General features: G+C 44.3%; 1 protein-coding gene and 1 long non-coding RNA gene across 2 annotated transcripts in view; one reads left to right on the forward strand and one right to left on the reverse strand.

Moving 5' to 3' along the window:
* The window catches only part of LOC138658079 (uncharacterized), a 32,803-nt gene that overhangs the window by 7,933 nt on the left and 3,012 nt on the right, over positions 1-21,858 (reverse strand). Inside the window, exons 2-3 of the long non-coding RNA XR_011317324.1 lie at positions 20,464-20,504; positions 19,797-19,851 (exon numbers count right to left, since the gene is read on the reverse strand). This is a non-coding gene — a long non-coding RNA (uncharacterized lncRNA). The remainder of the gene's footprint in view (positions 1-19,796; positions 19,852-20,463; positions 20,505-21,858) is intronic.
* Positions 18,275-21,858, forward strand: part of GPR132 (G protein-coupled receptor 132) — an 89,174-nt gene continuing 85,590 nt past the window's right edge. The window contains 1 exon segment of the mRNA XM_069745641.1: positions 18,275-18,392. The gene's annotated coding sequence lies outside the window, so the exon portion shown is untranslated.

Genomic DNA, 21,858 nt, shown 5'->3' on the forward strand with positions numbered 1-21,858 from the left:
ATAACCAAGGGTATTGCATGATGTTGGGCAAAGGCAGAAGACATAAAATTGCCCTCCACCCCAGAATCCACGCAGAGCTCTACCGAGTGGGAGGATGAGCCTAATGTTATTGTCCCCTTAAAGGACAATTTGGAGGCAAACGTCGCCGTGTCTAGTGTACCTCCACCTACTACCACTAGACGCTGACGTTTCCTCGTCCGCTGGGAACATCTGGTGGCAAGATGTCCTGACTGCTGGCACACATGACAAACCTGGAGTGCACGAGCGGTCCGGGACTTAGATCCCGCTTGTGACACTACCATAGGCTCATGGGACTCAGGGGCCTGGACTGGAGATTCCAAAGGTTTGGCGAAGGTGGGAGCCAGCCGAAACCTCTGCCTACACTGGGCTCGCTCTAACCCCTGCTCGTGAAAACGGAGGTCAATACGAGTGGATACTGTTATTAATTCCTCCAGTGTGGCGGGAATCTCCCTAGTGGCCAGAGCGTCCTTAACGTGGTCAGCCAGCCCCCTCCAAAATATAGGAATAAGGGCTTTATCCGACCACTCCAGCTCAGATGCTAGGGTGCGGAAGTGTACGGCAAAATGGCTGACCAAGGACGAGCCCTGAGTCAATGCCAACAGTTGGAGCGCCGTATCATGGGTGACGCGAGGTCCTAAAAAGACCTGTTTCAGAGTGCTCAGGAATAACGGAGCACTCTGCACCACATGATTGCCACGCTCCCACAGCGGCGTAGCCCACTGCAACGCCCTGTCCGACAGGAGAGACACGATAAACCCCACCTTTGCCCGCTCTGTAGGGAAACGAGAGGCCAGAAGCTCGAGATGTATAGAGCACTGACTCACGAAACCCCTACAAGACTTACTATCACCAGAAAATTTCTCTGGTAGCGGGAGGCGAGATAGAGTCGGAACAGGGGTGGCAGTGGACAAGGTAGCTGCAGCCACGCTAGCAGCCTGAACAGCGACAGCAGTGACATCCACAGCTGAGGTTGAACGCTCTAGAGCCGCCAACCTTCCCTCCAGCTGCTGGATGTACCGCTGTAAACGCTGATCGTCCGCCATTTACTAGCCAGACCATGGCGCTAGTATTATGTTAGGACTGGCGGAACGCACCAAGTACAAGATGAAATGGAACTAGGTGCGTTCGCAGTCCGAGGTCCACCGTGCAGGTAAAAACCCTGCTGCTAGTAAGACGGACTATATGGCGGTACTACAAGTATACACGCACGGGTTAACTGCACCCTGCGTGAAGGAAGCGATCCTGTTGCGTCACAGGACCGCGGTACCGCACATAGAGCGCGAGCAATAAGTCAGCGAACTCAACCCCAACAAGGATTGAAGTCCGATTAGACACTTGCTGGCACAACACCGCAACTGGGTGTGTAAGGAAACTAAATAATAATATAAAGGCACAAGAGTGCGTGCGGTGCCGCACAGACGGACGCCACTAACCACCCAGGCTTGGGTCAGGAAAGCGCAGAGCAAGCGCACGGCGCCGTACAGGCGGACACAGCAACTGGTAGCTGTAATGTGTGTTACGTGCTGTTGGATAAGTCGGGCGCTAGATAGCAAACATACACCTTCCGCGAACAGACATTCAATAGGGAGGGTATTTAAAGAGCGACTTTCACTCACAACACACACACATATTTACAAGACAATACTAGCGCATGGCCGTGCGGTCATGCGCAGTTTATATAGCTGCAGCACAGGAAACAGCTACAGAAGTTTTGCCCTTTCAGGACCTGCCAAAAGGACCAATGGGATGTGCTGCAGTACCTGAGCATGTGACCCTCGATCTCCAACAGGAGATCTTGCCCTGGGCATGCTCAGTGTGTGCAAATAAGGACTTAGATCCAGAAACGTCCACTCGCCGCTGCCCAGCACTGGCTTCAATGGCAGAAGCAGGAAAAGCAGCAGTAACTCTTCGCACAGAGTCAGACTGAGCGAGACGCTGGGATCGACGTCCCTGCTGAGCAGACTCCACTGCGGCTGGAGGAGAATGGGAGACCGCAGCGGAGACGGATCGAGATTCCCCTTGTGCAGCAGAGGAAACTCGACTCCTAACACTCTGCACCCCATTTTGACTGAAAAAAAACAGAAATGTAGAAATTTTTGCAAATTTATTAAAAAAGAAAAACTGAAATGTCACATGGTCATAAGTATTCATACCCTTTGCTCAATATTGAGTAGAAGCACCATTTTGAGCTACTACAGCCATGAGTCTTCTTGGGAATGATGCAACAAGTTATCCCTTAAAGGATAGGACAATACCTGCATGACAGGTAACTCAAGCCTTTTTACAGGGACTCTAGCTCGCCCCGGGCTCTATGTGTTACTGCGTCTCAGGTGTCTGTGGTGGACAGGTACAGTTGTGGCCAAAACTATTGACACCCCTGCAATTCTGTCAGATAATACTTTTTTCCTGAAAATGATTGCAAGCACAAATGCTTTGTTATTATTATCTTCATTTAATTTGTCTTAAATGAAAAAAACACAAAGAATTGTCCTAAAGCCAAATTGGATATAATTCCACACCAAACATAAAAAAGGGGGTGGACAAAAGTATTGGCACTGTTCGAAAAATCATGTGATGCTTGTCTAATTTGTGTAATTAACAGCACCTGTAACTTACCTGTGGCACCTAACAGGTGTTGGCAATAACTAAATCACACTTGCAGCCAGTTGACATGGATTAAAGTTGACTCAGCCTCTGTCCTGTGTCCTTGTGTGTACCACATTGAGCATGGAGAAAAGAAAGAAGACCAAAGAACTGTCTGAGGACTTGAGAAACCAAATTGTGAGGAAGCATGAGCAATCTCAGGCCTCTTTCACACGTCAGTGTCTCCGGTACATGTACTGACAGTTTTCTCACGTACCGGAGACACTGACACACGTAGTAGTATGCGCATATTCATCACTGTAATGAGCGGTACCATGTGACCGCTCACACAGGACCTGCTGCCGGCGCTGAGAGCATACATCGCAGGAGCTGGGTGAGTATTTCTTGGCAAGCGGGCGGGCACACAGGGGATGGAAGGCGGGAGGTGACCCACAAACTTTATTTTTAAGAAAAAAAAAAACCTTGAATTTTCATTCCTTCTCTCCAGCGAATGCTGCTGGGGAGAAGGAATGAATGCTGGCTTCAGCACCACACGCAGGGTACAGCGCTTAACTGTAGTGCTGTCTCCTGCATGGTCCGTGTGGTCCTCAGTCGGCACACGGCTACCGCACGTGTGCTACTGTTATGACCTGGTGGCCTTGGAGCAGCATGAGATGTACTCTGGAGAAGGTGGAACCTGTACTGTCCGCAAACCCTGAACTTAACAGCGCAACTAGAAGTAGCCGTGGGGGGTACCTAACACTCCCTAGACCCCTCGACACAGCCTAAGAACTAACTACCCCTAAAGACAGAAACAGGAAACCTATCTTGCCTCAGAGAAAATCCCCAAAGGAAAGACAGCCCCCCACAAATATTGACTGTGAAAGGAGAGGGAAATAACATACGCAGAAATGAAATCAGGATTTAGCATAGGAGGCCATACTAGCTAAAAAGAGAGAATAGAACAGAGTACTATGCGGTCAGTATTAAAACACTAGAAAATATCCACCACAGAAAATACAAAACACCACATCTGACTAAAGACATGGAGGGTATATCTGCATCTCCAGAGAAATAACTAGGCTGCAAAAAATCCTTCACAGACTAAGCTGGACAAGACAAAAACATGAAAATGCACAGAACTATAAGGTCCACAGCAGGTGGACAGCAAAAACAAAGGCAGGACTTATCTTTGAAGAAAAGCACAGCAAACAGGAGAGACCAGAAGAGATGTGAATCCTCCAAAAACAATGGACAACTGGCACTGACTAAAGGATCAAGCAAGGCTATATAGCCCAGCCCAAATTGCAAAAAATAGATACACCTGATAAATGCTGCGATCCAACTACCGCAGCACTACCACTCATAACCACCGGAGGGAGCCCAAGAGCAGAATTCACAACAGTACCCCCCCCCTTGAGGAGGGGTCACCGAACCCTCACCAGAGCCCCCAGGCCGATCAGGACGAGCCAAATGAAAGGCACGAACCAAATCGTCAGCATGAACATCGGAGGCAACAACCCAAGAATTATCCTCCTGGCTATAACCCTTCCATTTGACCAGATACTGAAGCCTCCGCCTCGAAAAACGAGAATCCAAAATCTTCTCAACCACATATTCCAACTCCCCATCAATCAACACTGGGGCCGAAGGATCAACAGAGGGAACAACGGGCACTACATACTTCCGCAACAAAGATCTATGGAACACATTATGGATGGAAAAAGAGGCTGGAAGGGCCAAACGAAAAGACACTGGATTGATAATCTCAGAAATCCTAAAAGGACCAATAAACCGAGGCTTGAACTTAGGAGAAGAAACCTTCATAGGAACATGACGGGAAGACAACCAAACCAAATCCCCAACCCGAAGCCGGGAACCAACACACCGACGACGGTTAGCAAAACGTTGAGCCTCCTCCTGAGACAACACCAAATTGTCCACCACATGAGCCCAAATCTGCTGCAGCCTGTCAACCACAGAATCCACACTAGGACAATCAGAAGGCTCAACCTGCCCTGAAGAAAAACGAGGCAAGAAAGCCACCCAATCATCCTGATCAGCAGACACAAAGCATCTCAAATAAGTTTCCAAAGTCTGATTAGTTCGCTCGGTCTGGCCATTTGTCTGAGGATGAAATGCGGAAGAAAAAGATAAATCAATGCCCAGCCTAGCACAAAAGGCCCGCCAAAACCTAGAAACAAACTGGGAACCTCTATCGGACACAATGTTCTCCGGAATGCCATGCAAACGAACCACATGCTGAAAAAACAAATCAGAAGAGGAAGGCAATTTAGGCAAAGGTACCAAATGAACCATCTTAGAAAACCGGTCACAAACCACCCAGATAACCGACATCCTCTGGGAAACTGGAAGATCCGAAATAAAATCCATAGAAATATGCGTCCAAGGTCTCTCAGGGACCGGCAAAGGCAAAAGCAACCCACTAGCGTGGGAACAGCAAGGCTTAGCCCGCGCACAAATCCCACAGGACTGCACAAAAGAACGCACATCCCGCGACAAAGAATGCCACCAAAAGGACCTACCAACCAAATCTCTGGTACCGAAAATCACAGGATGGCCAGCCAACACAGAACAATGAACCTCAGAAATCACTTTACTAGTCCATCTATCAGGAACAAACAGTTTCCTGTTATGAAAGGTAATTCAGTACCACAATGGACCTAGAGGTCAGCGCACATACAGTGACCTGGCAATAACCCAAAAAACAAGAACGAGCTCTGAGACGTGGGAAATCTGTTGACCGCAATCCCTAATCCTCTCCAACCACACTAAAGGCAGCCGTGGATTGCGCCTAACGCTCCCTATGCAACTCGGCACGGCCTGAGAAACTAGCTAGCCTGAAGATAGAAAATAAGCCTACCTTGCCTCAGAGAAATACCCCAAAGGAAAAGGCAGCCCCCACATATAATGACTGTGAGTTAAGATGAAAAGACAAACGTAGAGATGAAATATGATACATAAGAAGAGACTGAAAGCGCACTCACCGGTATTTGAACAATCAGAGCGGTTTATTCACATGAAATCATGCGGTGCAGGGAGGGTATGTGAATACAAAGAGGATGACAGCTGTTTCGTGCTAGGTAAGCACTTCAACAGATCTAGGATTCAGCCGTTTGGCAGACTCGAGGTAAATCAGATTCTTATGATCGGTCAGGACCACAATACTGTGCTTGGCCCCCTCAAGCCAATGTCGCCACTCCTCAAATGCCCACTTCATAGCCAACAACTCCCGATTGCCGACATCATAATTGCGTTCTGCAGGTGAAAACTTCCGAGAAAAGAAGGCACACTGTTTCATCAAGGAACCATCAGAATTCCTCTGAGACAAAATGGCCCCTGCCCCAATCTCAGACGTGTCAACCTCAACCTGAAATGGAAGAGAAACATCCGGCTGACGCAACACAGGGGCAGAAGTAAATCGGCGTTTAAGTTTCTGAAAGGCAGAAACAGCCGCAGAGGACCAATTCGTCACATCAGCGCCTTTCTTTGTCAAATCGGTCAGAGGTTTAACCACACTGGAGAAGTTGGCAATGAAACAACGATAAAAATTAGCAAAGCCCAAGAATTTCTGAAGGCTCTTCACAGATGTGGGCTGAATCCAATCATGAATGGCCTGAACCTTAACCGGATCCATTTCTATAGATGCGGGAGAAAAAATGAAGCCCAAAAAAGAAACCTTCTGCACTCCAAAGAGGCACTTTGACCCCTCCACAAATAAAGCATTATTACGGAGGATCTGAAATACCATCCTGACCTGTTTCACATGAGACTCCCAATCATCGGAAAAAATCAAAATATCATCCAAATATACAACCATGAATTTATCAAGATAACTCCGAAAGATATCATTAATGAAGGATTGGAACACAGATGGAGCATTAGAGAGTCCGAATGGCATCACAAGGTATTCAAAATGGCCTTCGGGCGTATTAAATGCAGTTTTCCATTCGTCACCCTGCTTAATACGAATAAGATTATATGCCCCTCGAAGGTCAATCTTAGTAAACCAGCTAGCCCCCTTAATCCTAGCAAACAAATCAGTAAGCAAAGGCAACGGGTATTGAAATTTGACCGTGATCTTATTCAAGAGGCGATAATCAATACAGGGTCTCAGGGAGCCATCCTTCTTGGCAACAAAAAAAAACCCTGCTCCCAATGGTGAAGAAGATGGCCGAATATGCCCCTTCTCCAAAGACTCCTTAATATAGCTCCGCATGGCGGCATGTTCTGGCACAGACAGGTTGAAAAGTCGGCCCTTAGGGAACTTACAACCTGGAATCAAGTCAATAGCACAATCACAGTCCCTATGTGGCGGAAGGGAACTGGATTTGGGCTCATCAAATACATCCTGGAAATCTGACAAAAACTCAGAAATTTCAGAAGAGGGGGAAGAGGAAATTGACATCAAAGGAACGTGACCATGAACCCCCTGACAACCCCAACTAGTCACAGACATAGATTTCCAATCTATCACCGGATTATGTAGCTGTAACCATGGAAAACCCAGCACAATATCATCATGCAAATTATGCAACACCAGAAAACGACAATCTTCCTGATGGGCTGGCGCCATGCGCATGGTCAGCTGTGTCCAAAACTGAGGTTTATTTTTAGCCAACGGTGTAGCATCAATGCCCCTTAAAGGAATAGGGTTCTGCAAAGGCTGCAAGGGGAAACCACAACGTCTGGCAAATTCTAAGTCCATTAAGTTCGGAGCGGCGCCTGAATCCACAAATGCCATAACAGAAAATGATGATAATGAGCAGATCAAGGTCACAGAAAACAGAAATTTAGGTTGTACAGTACTGATAGTAACAGAACTAGCGATTCTCTTTGTGCGCTTAGGGCAATCAGAAATAATATGAGCAGAATCGCCGCAGTAAAAACACAACCTATTCTGACGCCTGAATCTTTGACGTTCAGCTTTAGACAAAATCCTATCACACTGCATAGGCTCAGGGCTCCGCTCAGAGGACAACGCCACAGTGTGCACAACTCTGCGCTCGCGCAAGCGCTGATCAATCCGAACGGCCAGAGACATAGAATCACTCAGACCAGCAGGCATGGGGAACCCCACCATAACATCTTTAACGGATTCAGAAAGACCCTTTCTGAAAATTGCCGCCAAGGCATCCTCATTCTATTTAGTCAGTACAGACCATTTTCTAAATTTCTGGCAATACGATTCTGCCGCTTCTTGACCTTGACACAGGTCCAGCAAGATTTTCTCAGCTTGATCCACAGAATTAGGCTCATCATACAATAACCCCAATGCTTGAAAGAAAGAATCAACATTAAGCAAAGCAGGATTGCCAGTTTCCAGGGAAAATGCCCAATCCTGTGGGTCACCACGCAGCAGGGATATGATGATTTTAACCTGCTGAATGGGATCACCAGAAGACCGGGGTCTCAATGCAAAAAACAGTTTACAGTTATTTTTGAAACTCAAAAATTTGGATCTGTCACCAAAGAATAAATCAGGAGTGGGAATCCTAGGTTCTAAGGCAGGAGTCTGAACAATATAATCTGAAATACCCTGTACCCTAGCAGCAAGCTGATCCACACGAGAAACTAACTCCTGAACACTCATGTTATTACTAGGTTCCGCAGCCACCCAGAGATTAAGAGGGAGGAACAGACCAAACAGGCTAAGGAAAAAAAAATGTCTCAAAATCTTTCCTCCCTTCTTCTGAGATGCAATTAACTCATTGTTGGCCAGTTGTACTGTTATGACCTGGTAGCCTTGGAGCAGCATGAGACGTACTCTGGAGAAGGTGGAACCTGTACTGTCCGCAAACCCTGAACTTAACAGCGCAACTAGAAGTAGCCGTGGGGGGTACCTAACACTCCCTAGACCCCTCGACACAGCCTAAGAACTAACTACCCCTAAAGACAGAAACAGGAAACCTATCTTGCCTCAGAGAAAATCCCCAAAGGAAAGACAGCCCCCCACAAATATTGACTGTGAGAGGAGAGGGAAATAACATACGCAGAAATGAAATCAGAATTTAGCATAGGAGGCCATACTAGCTAAAAAGAGAGCATAGAACAGAGGACTATGCGGTCAGTATTAAAACACTAGAAAATATCCACCACAGAAAATACAAAACACCACATCTGACTAAAGACATGGAGGGTATATCTGCATCTCCAGAGAAATAGCTAGGCTGCAAAAAATCCTTCACAGACTAAGCTGGACAAGACAAAAACATGAAAATGCACAGAACTATAAGGTCCACAGCAGGTGGACAGCAAAAACAAAGCCAGGACTTATCTTTGAAGAAAAGCACAGCAAACAGGAGAGACCAGAAGAGATGTGAATCCTCCAAAAACAATGGACAACTGGCACTGACTAAAGGATCAAGCAAGGCTATGTAGCCCAGCCCAAATTGCAAAAAATAGATATACCTGATAAATGCTGCGATCCAACTACCGCAGCACTACCACTCATAACCACCGGAGGGAGCCCAAGAGCAGAATTCACAACATGCTACACTGATGTGCTACATAAGCACACGGACACTTGAACACGGATAACTCCGGTACCAATTTCTCCGGTACTGGAATTATCTGGACGTGTGAAAGAGGCCTCAAGGCTATAAGTCCATCTCCAAAGACCTGAATGTTCCTGTGTCTACTGTGCGCAGTGTCATCAAGAAGTTTAAAGCCCATGGCACTGTGGCTAACCTCCCTAGATGTGGATGGAAAAGAAAAATTGACAAGAGATTTCAACGCAAGATTCTGCGGATGTTGGATAAAGAACCTCGACTAACATCCAAACAAGTTCAAGCTGCCCTGCAGTCCGAGGCTACAACAGTGTCAACCCGTACTATCCGTTGGCGTGTGAATGAAAAGGACTTTATGGTAGGAGACCCAGGAAGACCCCACTTCTTACCCCGAGACTTAAAAAAGCCAGGCTGGAGTTTGCCAAAACTTACCTGAAAAAGCCTAAAATGTTTTGGAAGAATGTTCTCTGGTCAAATGAGACAAAAGTAGCACTTTTTGGGCAAAGGCATCAACATACAGTTTACAGGAGACAACAAGAGGCATTCAAAGAAAAGAACACGGTCCCTACAGTCAAACATGGCAGAGGTTCACTGATGTTTTGGGGTTGCTTATCTGCTTCTGGCACTGGACTGCTTGACCGTGTGCATGGCATTATGAAGTCTGAAGACTACCAACAAATTTTGCAGCATAATGTAGGGCCCAGTGTGAGAAAGCTAGGTCTCCCTCAGAGGTCATGGGTCTTCCAGCAAGACAATGACCCAAAACACACTTCAAAAAGCACTAGAAAATGGTTTGAGAGAAAGCACTGGAGACTTCTAAGGTGGCCAGCAATGAGTCCAGACCTGAATCCCGTAGAACACCTGTGGAGAGATCTAAAAATGGCAATTTGGAGAAGGCACCCTTCAAGTATTAGGGACATGGAGCAGTTTGCCAAAGAAGAATGGTCTAAAATTCCAGCAGAGCATTGTAAAACTCATTGATGGTTACCAGAAGCGGTTGGTCGCAGTTATTTTGGCTAAAGGTTGTGCAACCAAGTATTAGGCTGAGGGTGCCAGTACTTTTGTCTGGCCCATTTTTGGAGTTGTGTGTGAAATGATCAATGTTTTGCTTTTTGCTTCATTCTCTTTTGTGTTTTTTCATTTAAGACATATTAAATGAAGATAATAATACCAAAGAATTTGTGATTGCAATCATTTTCAGGAAGAAACTGAGTATTATCTGACAGAATTGCAGGGGTGTCAATACTTTTGGCCACAACTGTAACTTGCAGTTCAGCTGTCCTGCCGGTCTCTGCTGTAAGTTGTAGAGTCCCTCACAACCTCGGTGGTCCGGCTACCAGTTATTTTCGCCTCAGAGGGAGGCAGCCTGCTCTTAGCTGGTCTCACCTGATGTTATTCTCCTGTGCTTTGCTCTCCTTCATGCTCACTGAACAATGTTCGGCTTTCTGTATGTCTTTCCAGGAGCTGTAGTACTTCAGACTACATGTCGGTCTGCTCTCTTCTCTGTCTGTCACTTTCTGAACTGAACTCCTTTCCCTCCAGATCAGAATCTATTTATAGATTTATAGATATAGATTAAACTAGGCTTAGAGCTCCCCCTTCTGGCCTGGAGTGTGAACATGTTGTATGTATGGTGGTTACCTGATAAAAGATATCCTTCATCGCTTCCAAACGTAACATCACTCTCCCCATGAGGAAAGCAAAGCTACTGTGATGATCAGGACCCTGGGGCGCCACACCTGTAAACCAGGTTCAGAGCTCCCCCTTCTGGCCTGCAGTGTGAACATGTTGTGTGATTACCTGATAGGAGAGATCTTCCCTTGCTTCCATGCATGACATCACTCTCCCCAAGAGGAAAGCAATGCCACTGTGACAACCAGGACCCTGGGGCATCACACTAACAACATATAGACCACACTTTATAGATTTAAAAAATCAGGCCATATGCCCTATGAGGACATCATAGTCTATACAGTCTAGGGTGTTCTGTCGAGTCTACAGACCACTGGATCTGCTAAGTCTAAATGGTATCTCAGTGGACAACAAGGGAATGGATCCTAATTAGTGATGAGCGAGTGTACTATTTGCTTGGGTTTTCCTGAGCACGCTCGGGTGGTCTCCGAGTATTTGTAACTGCTCGGAGATTTAGTTTTTGTTGACACCGCTGCATGATTTATGGCTGCTAGCCAGCCTGAGTACATGTGGGTGTTGCCTGGTTGCTAGGGAATCCCCACATGTATTCAAGCTGTCTATCAGCTGTAAATCAAGCAGCTGAGGCAACGAAAACTAAATCTCCGAGCACTTACAAATACTCAGAGACCACCCGAGCGTGCTCGGGAAAACCCGAGCAACGAGTATACTCGGTCATCACTAATCCTAATCCATTGGTCCAAAAGGATACAACACTTTTACTGGTTCATCTGAAAATTACTTCTTTATTGACTCTCCAAGAAGAAGCTGGCATCACTGTGTCAATGAATTACAGGATTCTACACTTTCCACCAGTGGCCTTCCCAACTAGATCACCAGGAGCATCAAACTTTGTACCAGTGTATGTAAAAAAACAACAATCTATATAAATTCATATCCTAAAAACAAGTTTTTAAGACTGCAAAAAACACCACATATTTCTCCTTTTTGCCATCTGTAACATTTTAGGATGTGGTTTCACACACATTACTCTCTTTGCATAATTTTCAGAATTTTAAAATGATTTCCTGAAATTCTTGCACAATTGGTTTTTTGACAATTAGGCAGGTTTCAATATTATTTTTATCCATAGGTTACAAATATGTTCACCATATATGATCCACATCAATAAGCAATAGCGTACAGTCTGAGTATGAACATTTTGGTTGTTTCTTTATATAGATCAAATTGTTTTCTGCTTCTGTCTAATAAAAGAGACCTGATCTATAATTTAGGTATTTAAGCTATCGTAACCCAAACTGACCTTTTCTTAAAGTGGTTGTTTGAAGAATACAACCACTATTCATATGCTTTGTTATAAGTCCTTCATGTAATATTACATTTCAGCAGCAGGAGGGGAATTTTATGGCGAGAAACTGGACCAATGGCGCTTAGCAGATTTCCGTTGTGAATTCCATTATTGACGGAGTTATGTTGTCACTTTTTTGTAGTTTCCTAACTAGAGATGATCAAAAAGATTCACACTACCCTGGTCCGGCATCCACTTTGATACTAGTTGGCACTGAGACTATGGAGTGCCTCAGCCAGAACTTGGACTCATGTGACGTTATGATGTGTGTCGTTCCGCAACGTTATGATGTTGTGTGTGCCCAGTAATCGTATGAAGTGCCCAAGATGCCAGAATTCGAGTTCTGGACAAGGAAGTTTCCACTGCCGTGAACAGGCTGCCATAGAGCACCAAAGTGAACACTGGAACAGGGAAGTGCGGATCCTTTTGCTCAACTCTACTGCCAACCATGTTCTTCAACATGACAAGTACAAATCAGTCCAAATAGTTCATGTTTGCAATGTGCTGACTATAATAAATATAGTACCACACTAGAGTATAGGCACCCAGCTAACCCAAAGTCTTGTCCTTTAGAAAAACTAGGGTGGCACATGCCCATCTCATGGATAGGGTAGTGCTAGATTCTGAGACATTGACAGGTCAAAATGATCCAAGAGATGACAAACCCATTAATTTGTCAGAACCAGGGCTCACTCTATCCATTTTGACAGGCCTAGCCCACCTTTATTGTACTCATCTCCCAACTCTCTGGGGCGACATACATAGGAGTTTTGTTGGCCTGGGTGCTGGGTCATGACCTTTCAGGGCAAATGTACGGGAAGTAGCTCATGGCTACCTCTGAGTTCTCAAACTGCTGTTTACTGTGTAATGGCTGTGTCCGACCATGCACAGCTGCTCCAGTTCATGCACATATCACAACTCTTGGCCAGGGAAAAAGTATAAATCACTTATAAGTGAGTACATAGAGGAGACAGCAGGGGCTCAGAGCTGATGCTTTCTGAAATAACACATTCACCTCACGTGCTTTATCACAGGAGTGAGTGCTTCTGCCACATCATCAGTCCTATGGGCTTATAATAAATAAGGTCAGTGACACTATAAGCTTAGCAGCTATTTGAGCTTCTAGGCCACTGACCTGAATTATGATAAGCTCAGAGAGATGGAGATGTGGCAGAAATGCTCATTCCTGTGATAAAACAAGCAGAAAAATGTATTACTTCAGAAAGTATCAGTTGCAAGTCTTTACTGTCTTGTCTATATACCAACCATGAACTGGAACAGCTCTGCATGGTGGGTAACAGGAAATAACAGTACACAGCAGGGGCACATTTATAAGATTATCTCAACACCGGAACATTTTTTTTATCACATCCAATTGTAGAACTTATTATTATTTCAAGATATACAGTATTGATTAAAATGTACTATGTTCGTGGGACTGTCTCTGAAATATATTTTTCTAGGAAATATGGGAAACATCTTGTAGCCAGCAGTATGGTGAACCAGTGTTAGCATACTTCTAAATAGCAATAAATTGATTTGCACATATAGAAACCTAGGAAAGCTAAGTAAGCTTTTTTGTGGCTACATTGGTTGTCAACCAGATTAAATTTTTATTAACCCCGATACGCCTTTTAACGGCGGCAGTTAAGGGTACTTAAACCACAGCGCCGTTAATTAACGGTGTTGTGGAAAAAGTGTATAGCGCCCCCCAGAGTCAGAATTTCTCCAGGTTCTCGGCTACCGGAGGTAGCCGAGACCCCAGAGAACATGATTCGGGTCAGTTTTTACCGACCCCGGTGTTGCGATCGCCGTTATTAGCGGTATAACGGTGACCGCAAAAAATAGAAAAAAAGTCAGATTTTCCATTTAATTTCTCTCTCCTCTGATGTGATGGCACATCAGAGGAGATAGAAAAAGGATCAGTCCCATGATCGCCCCGTCCGTTACCTCTGGAGTCCCTGCATTCCCCCCGCGATGTCCCCTTGGCATCTTCTTCTGGGAGAAAATGGAGGGCGCATGCTTAGTGCGCCCGCCAAGATCTGCTGGCTGCCACCCGGCAACAATAGGAAATTTTTCCTATTGGTTCATTTTGATCACTGTGATAGAGTCTTTCACAGTGATCAAAATAAAAAAAAATAGTAAATAAAACCCCCTTTTATCACCCCCTTAGTTAGGGAAAAATGATAAAATAAAAAATATATATTTATTTCCATTAGGGTTAGAGTTGGGCTAAAGTTAGTGTTAGGGTTAGGGGTAGAGTTGGGATTACGGTTAGGGTTGGGATTAGTGTTAGGGGTGTGTTAGGGTTAGATTTGTGGTTAGGGTTATGGATAGGTTTGGGATTAGGGTTAGGGGTGTGTTGGGGCTCGGGTTGGAGCTAGAATTGGGGGGTTTCCACTGTTTAGATACATCATGAGGTCTCCAAACGTGACATGGTGCCACCATTGATTCCAGCCAATTTTGCGGTCAAAAAGTCAAATGGTGCTTCCTCCCTTCTGAGCCCTGCCATGCACCCAAACAGTGGTTTACCCCCACATATGGGGTATCAGCATACTCAGGAAAAATTGCACGACAACTTTGGGGGTCTAATTTCTCCTGTTACCATTGGGAAAATAAAAATTTGGAGGCAAAAAAAACATTTTTGTGGAATAATATGATTTTTTATTTTCACAGCTCTATGTTATAAATGTTTGTGAAGCGCTTGGGGGTTCAAAGTGCTCACCACACATCTAGATAAGTTCCTTGGGGGGGTCTAGTTTCCAAAATGGTGTCACTTGTGGGTTATTTCAATGTTTAGGCACATCAGGGACTCTTCAAACGCGACATGGCGTCTAATTTCAATTCCAGCCAATTCTGCGTTGAAAAAGTCAAACGGCACTCCTTCCCTTCCGAGCTCTGCTGTGCGCCCAAACAGTGGTTAACCCCCACATATAGGGTATAAGCATATTCAGGAGAAATTGCACAACAACTTTTGTGGTTCATTTTCTCTTTTTACACTTATGAAAATAAAAAAAAATTGGTTCTGAAGTAAAATGTTTGTGAAAAAAGTTAAATGTTAATTTTTTCCTTCCACGTTGCTTCAGTTCCTGTGAAGCACATAATGTGGTTGAATGTGGTTTTGAGCACATTGAGGGGTGCAGTTTTTAGAATGGTGTCACTTTTGGGTATTTTCTGTCATGTTAACCCCTCAAAGTGACTTCAAATGTGAGGTGGTCCCTAAAAAAATGGTTTTCGTAAATTTTGTTGTAAAAATGAGAAATCACTGGTCAACTTTTAATTCTTATAGCTTCCTAACACAGAAAAAAAATGCTTCAAAAATTGTGCTGATGTAAAGTAGACATGTGGGAAATGTTATTTTTAATTATTTTGTGTGACATCTCACACGACCACCCCAACGAACCTATCCATTACAGTAAACGGCTGCCCACTCTCCCCAGTCCCACAAACTCGCTGCCTCGGGGTAATCCTTGACACTGATCTCTCCTTCAAACCCCATATCCAAGCCCTTTCCATTTCCTGCCGCCTTCAACTCAAAAATATTTCACGGATCCGTACATTCCTAAATTAAGAATCTGAAAAAACCCTAGTCCATGCCCTCATCATCTCCCGCCTCAACTACTGTAAACTCCTGCTCTGTGGCCTCCCTTCTAACACGCTCGCACCCCTCCAATCTATTCTAAACTCTGCTGCCAGACTAATCCACCTGTCCCCCTGCTATTCCCCAGCTTCTCCCCTCTGTCAATCCCTTCACTGGCTCCCCATTACCCAGAGACTCCAGTACAAAACCTTAACCATGACATACAAAGCCATCCACAACCTGTCTCCCCCATACATCTGTGACCTCGTCTCCCGATACTTTACTGCACGCAACCTCCGATCCTCACAAGATCTCCTTCTCTACTCCCCTCTTATCTCCTCTTCCCACAATCGCATACAAGATTTCTCTCGCACATCAACCCCTACTCTGGAACTCTCTAACTCTCGCGGGCACGGTCCTCTCTTCTCCTGTACCAGTTGTGACTTGTATTGTTCAAGATTATTGTACTTGTTTTTATTATGTACAGTGGGGCAAAAAAGTATTTAGTCAGTCAGCAATAGTGCAAGTTCCACCACTTAAAAAGATGAGAGGCGTCTGTAATTTACATCATAGGTAGACCTCAACTATGGGAGACAAACTGAGAAAAAAAAATCCAGAAAATCACATTGTCTGTTTTTTTAACATTTTATTTGCATATTATGGTGGAAAATAAGTATTTGGTCAGAAACAAAATTTAATCTCAATACTTTGTAATATATCCTGTGTTGGCAATGACAGAGGTCAAACGTTTTCTGTAAGTCTTCACAAGGTTGCCACACACTGTTGTTGTTATGTTGGCCCATTCCTCCATGCAGATCTCCTCTAGAGCAGTGATGTTTTTGGCTTTTCGCTTGGCAACACGGACTTTCAACTCCCTCCAAAGGTTTTCTATAGGGTTGAGATCTGGAGACTGGCTAGGCCACTCCAGGACCTTGAAATGCTTCTTATGAAGCCACTCCTTCATTGCCCTGGCGGTGTGCTTTGGATCATTGTCATGTTGAAAGACCCAGCCACGTTTCATCTTCAATGCCCTTGCTGATGGAAGGAGGTTTGCACTCAAAATCTCACGATACATGGCCCCATTCATTCTTTCATGTACCCGGATCAGTCGTCCTGGCCCCTTTGCAGAGAAACAGCCCCAAAGCATGATGTTTCCACCACTATCCTTTACAGTAGGTATGGTGTTTGATGGATGCAACTCAGTATTCTTTTTCCTCCAAACACGACAAGTTGTGTTTCTACCAAACAGTTCCAGTTTGGTTTCATCAGACCATAGGACATTCTCCCAAAACTCCTCTGGATCATGCAAATGCTCTCTAGCAAACTTCAGATGGGCCCGGACATGTACTGGCTTAAGCAGTGGGACACGTCTGGCACTGCAGGATCTGAGTCCATGGTGGCGTAGTGTGTTACTTATGGTAGGCCTTGTTACATTGGTCCCAGCTCTCTGCAGTTCATTCACTAGGTCCCCCCGCGTGGTTCTGGGATTTTTGCTCACCGTTCTTGTGATCATTCTAACCCCACGGGGTGGGATTTTGCGTGGAGCCCCAGATCGAGGGAGATTATCAGTGGTCTTGTATGTCTTCCATTTTCTAATTATTGCTCCCACTGTTGATTTCTTCACTCCAAGCTGGTTGGCTATTGCAGATTCAGTCTTCCCAGCCTGGTGCAGGGCTACAATGTTGTTTCTGGTGTCCTTTGACAGCTCTTTAGTCTTCACCATAGTGGAGTTTGGAGTCAGACTGTTTGAGGGTGTGCACAGGTGTCTTTTTATACTGATAACAAGTTTAAACAGGTGCCATTACTACAGGTAATGAGTGGAGGAAAGAGGAGACTCTTAAAGAAGAAGTTACAGGTCTGTGAGAGCCAGAAATCTTGATTGTTTGTTTCTGACCAAATACTTATTTTCCACCATAATATGCAAATAAAATGTTAAAAAAACAGACAATGTGATTTTCTGGATTTTTTTTCTCAGTTTGTCTCCCATAGTTGAGGTCTGCCTATGATATAAATTACAGACGCCTCTCATCTTTTTAAGTGGTGGAACTTGCACTATTGCTGACTGACTAAATACTTTTTTGCCCCACTGTATATCCCTCCTCACATGTAAAGCGCCATGGAATAAATGGCGCTATAATAATAAATAATAATAATAATGATGATAATAATAAAGTGACAGTGGTCACAATTGTGAAAAAAAATGTCTTGGTCATTAAGCAGCAAATTGGCTCTGTCACTAAGGGGTTAAAGAAAACCGAAAAACAAGCAAGAATACAGCATGAAAATGTATTTTTAACTTAAGGAAATGTTTTTTTTTTAACTTTTCTTTGCCAAAGCAAAGTGGTGAGTGGTGGCACATTTCACTTCTCAACATACTTTACTGCATATCTCGAGTAAAATTTTAAACTTTTGGCAGTGTACATGAATTTCACTCTGACTAGTGGAGAGAAATAAATTTTCTGCAACGGATAATGAAGCTAAAGTGTCCAGAGAGAGAAGAAAAAAAAAAAAAGTTCACCAGATGACAAAGTGGAAAGTCCTATTCATCGTCTGCTATGAGCAGCCATTCAATACGCTGCTTTGCTGAGAAACTTCCTGTTGTGTTAACGGGTTTGAGACCTTAAGGAACAATACTATAAAACAGTGCAGAAGAGTGGAAATGGTACATGCTCCGAAGGAGGTATGCATTCTTACATTCTTACTGACTCTGTGTTGTATGTACTTTTTATACGTTTCTTTGCACTTGGCTTATACAGTTGTATTAGAGCATTACTTGGGGCTGCACGTAGTTGCAGACGAGTGCACTGAATTGCATGGATCTCAATGCAATCCTCAGGACTTCAGTAATCATTTGAAATTTAAAATTGTAAAATCCCACTAAAAAAAGTATCAGTGTAGCCCCAGACTAAGTCAGGGCTCTGTGATTCTCCATGTGTAACCAAAAAGTACGCACAAACTTTTTATTTTGAAAGTTCTGAATTTCTTTTAAACTAGTGAATATTGCAGTCCAAGAAATAACACTAAAATTGGAGATTTCTCAGTACAAAGTTTCTGTGTGTCGTCCCCCAGCTCAAAATAATAAGTGAAGCTATGGATGAGATCATGGGGTATAAGAAAGATAAGCCAAATCCACTTGTCAGATGCAGGTTTTATCTTATCACCTCGATCTGAAGCACATGGTATGTAGATAGTAGATATATGGTATCACTGCTGGAATAGAATTAACGCAGAATATAAAGAAAACGAGTTCCATGTTTCTGTTACTAATATTCCTGATATATTACAATCTTTGGGGTCAGTGAATAGCACTTGTAGGGAGGTATGTTGGCTTATAATGCATGTGTTGGGGAACAGGGCAGTGCCCCTCAATGAAATTGCATTTCCCATAAGAATTACTCATATGTTTCCACCAGTGTATTACTCATGCACAGAACTGATTCATAAGTGCCTAGAAGTACAAATTGAGTCCCGACTATAAATATGCCGGGTGTTGAAACGTAAATGTGCTCCCATATCACGTTTTACCAGTTAAAAACCTAAACTCCCTGCCCTCCTATTGTATTTCTCATGTATTAAAATAGGTTCCACCCCTGACTCCTTGTGGAAACCAGAAACCGGGAACCCCCACCTAGAATGTCCCTAGCCCACCTGGTGTGTGCATAAACTCTGCACTCTTTTTGTACAGCAGTCCAAATGTGCAACCATGCAATAAATAACACAGGGCAGCAGGTTTGGACTGGCCAACAGGAGAACAGGAGAATCTTGTGGTGGGCCCTGTGCAGGAGTGGGAAACCACCCTCTTGTACGAGCAGTACTTGGCACGATCGACACAGTTCATTGCTATATAAATTTGTGATGGAGGATAATGTCACATTTGCATGTAGCTGAAAAGTGGGGCCCTGGAGTTGGGTAGAGGTGGGCCCTTGGCACCCCAGTCCGACATTGCAGGGTGGTAATGTAGCACATCCGAGCACCATAAGGAAGCAATGCAATAATGAAGACAATGTAGTAGATGACCAAGTAATTCAAAGAAATTGAGGAAATCAGTGAAAAACAATTGCAAACAAAATGCAAAATGTCTCACCTGTCCTGCGGGAAGAGCTTATCTGGTTAAAGGGATGCCATCATCAAAAAATTACCTATTGTTTGAATTAATTTTTTGTGTTACATGTATTTATTTGGCAATTTTTTTTTCATATTAAAATCTTTATAATAATCTTTATACAAACTTATAATCTTGCACTTTTCTATTAAGACTAAGGCTACAGTCACACTAGCAGTATTTGGTCAGTATTTTCCGTCAGTATTTGTAAGCCAAAACCAGGAATGGAACAAATAGAGGAAAAGTATAATAAAAACATATGCACCACTTCTGCATTTATCACCCACTCCTGGTTTTAGCTTACAAATACTGATGTAAAATACTGACCAAATACTGATAGTGTGTGTTCTGTCCTCACTAGCTGAGGCAGGCTCATACGTAGCTATACAGTCAGCTAAACCGCTATACCGGGGTCCAATAAGGAGACTGTGGTTGAGTCTGTGCTTTATTAAACGTAGTGGTATATTGATGTGGTGAATTTGTGAACAATGATATACATAGAATCAGTGCATGGCATAGAACAGATACATAATACACATGATATACATTATGCATAACATTTAGAAGGCTAGTGACTAAACTAGGAGTACAACTGGTTAAACTAAGCTAATATAGAGCAGAAATATCTATAGGAAGCATAAAGACATACCGGCAATGCAATCGCAAGGGGAACGAAGTGAAGCGTCTTTCCTTGAAGGCAAACCGAAGAAAGTGAATGGATTAATGGAGGGAAATGGAGGCTGAGCTACCATAATGCATTGCAAAGGAGGAGGAGAATCAGACATGGATAATACAAAAACAAGATTGAACTGCCAACATAACTCTGACCGCTAGAGGGAGCCAAAGCATCACAAACAAATAAAGGTATGAATATCCATACTGAGAAACCTGCAATTATGCAAAGAGATAATCAGGGTAACAATATTAGATGGCGGAGACAGAACAGTGTGACGGCAGACTAAGGGTACCGTCACACTATACGATTTACCTACGATCACGACCAGCGATATGACCTGGCCGTGATAGTAGGTAAATCGTAGTGTGGTCGCTGGGGAGCTGTCACACAGACAGCTCTCCAGCGACCAACGATGCCGGGGTACCCGGGTAACCAGGGTAAACATCGGGTTACTAAGCGCAGGACCGCGCTTAGTAACCCGATGTTTACCCTGGTTACCAGCGTAAAAAAAAACAAACAGCACATACTTACATTCCGGTGTCCGTCAGGTCCCTTGCCGTCTGCTTCCCGCACTCACTGACTGCCGGCCGTAAAGTGAAAGTGAAAGCACAGCACAGCGGTGATGTCACCGCTGTGCTCTGCTTTCACTTTACGGCCGGCAGTCACTGAGTGCAGGAAGCAGACGGCAAGGGACCTGACGGACACCGGAATGTAAGTTTGTGCTGTTTGTTTTTTTTTAGTTTTACGCTTGTAACCAGGGTAAACATCGGGTTACTAAGCGCGGCCCCGCGCTTAGTAACCCGATGTTTACCCTGGTTACAAGCGAACGCATCGCTAGATCGCATCGCTAGATCGGTGTCACACACACCGATCTAGCGATGCCAGCGGGAGATTCAGCGACGAAAGAATGTTCTAAACGATCTGCTACGACGTACGATTCTCAGCAGGATCCCTGATCGCTGCTGCGTGTCAGACACAGCGATATCGTAACGATATCGCTGGAACGTCACGAATCGTACCGTCGTAGCGATCGAAATGGCAGTGTGTGACGGTACCCTAATACTGTAATTTCAGGAAGAGCGTTAAACAGACTTCTTATCAGGGGAAGGACTACAACAGGTAACACTTTTATTCACAGCTGATAACACAGCATCCAATAACAATTTGCGATGTTAGGGTACCGTCACACACTGCCATTTCGATCGCTACGACGGTACGATTCGTGACGTTCCAGCGATATCGTTACGATATCGCTGTGTCTGACACGCAGCAGCGATCAGGGATCCTGCTGAGAATCGTACGTCGTAGCAGATCGTTTAGAACTTTCTTTCGTCGCTGGATCTCCCGCTGTCATCGCTAGATCGGTGT

The sequence above is a fragment of the Ranitomeya imitator genome, chromosome 1, assembly GCF_032444005.1.
Source record: "Ranitomeya imitator isolate aRanImi1 chromosome 1, aRanImi1.pri, whole genome shotgun sequence".
NCBI classification, from domain to species: domain Eukaryota; kingdom Metazoa; phylum Chordata; class Amphibia; order Anura; family Dendrobatidae; genus Ranitomeya; species Ranitomeya imitator.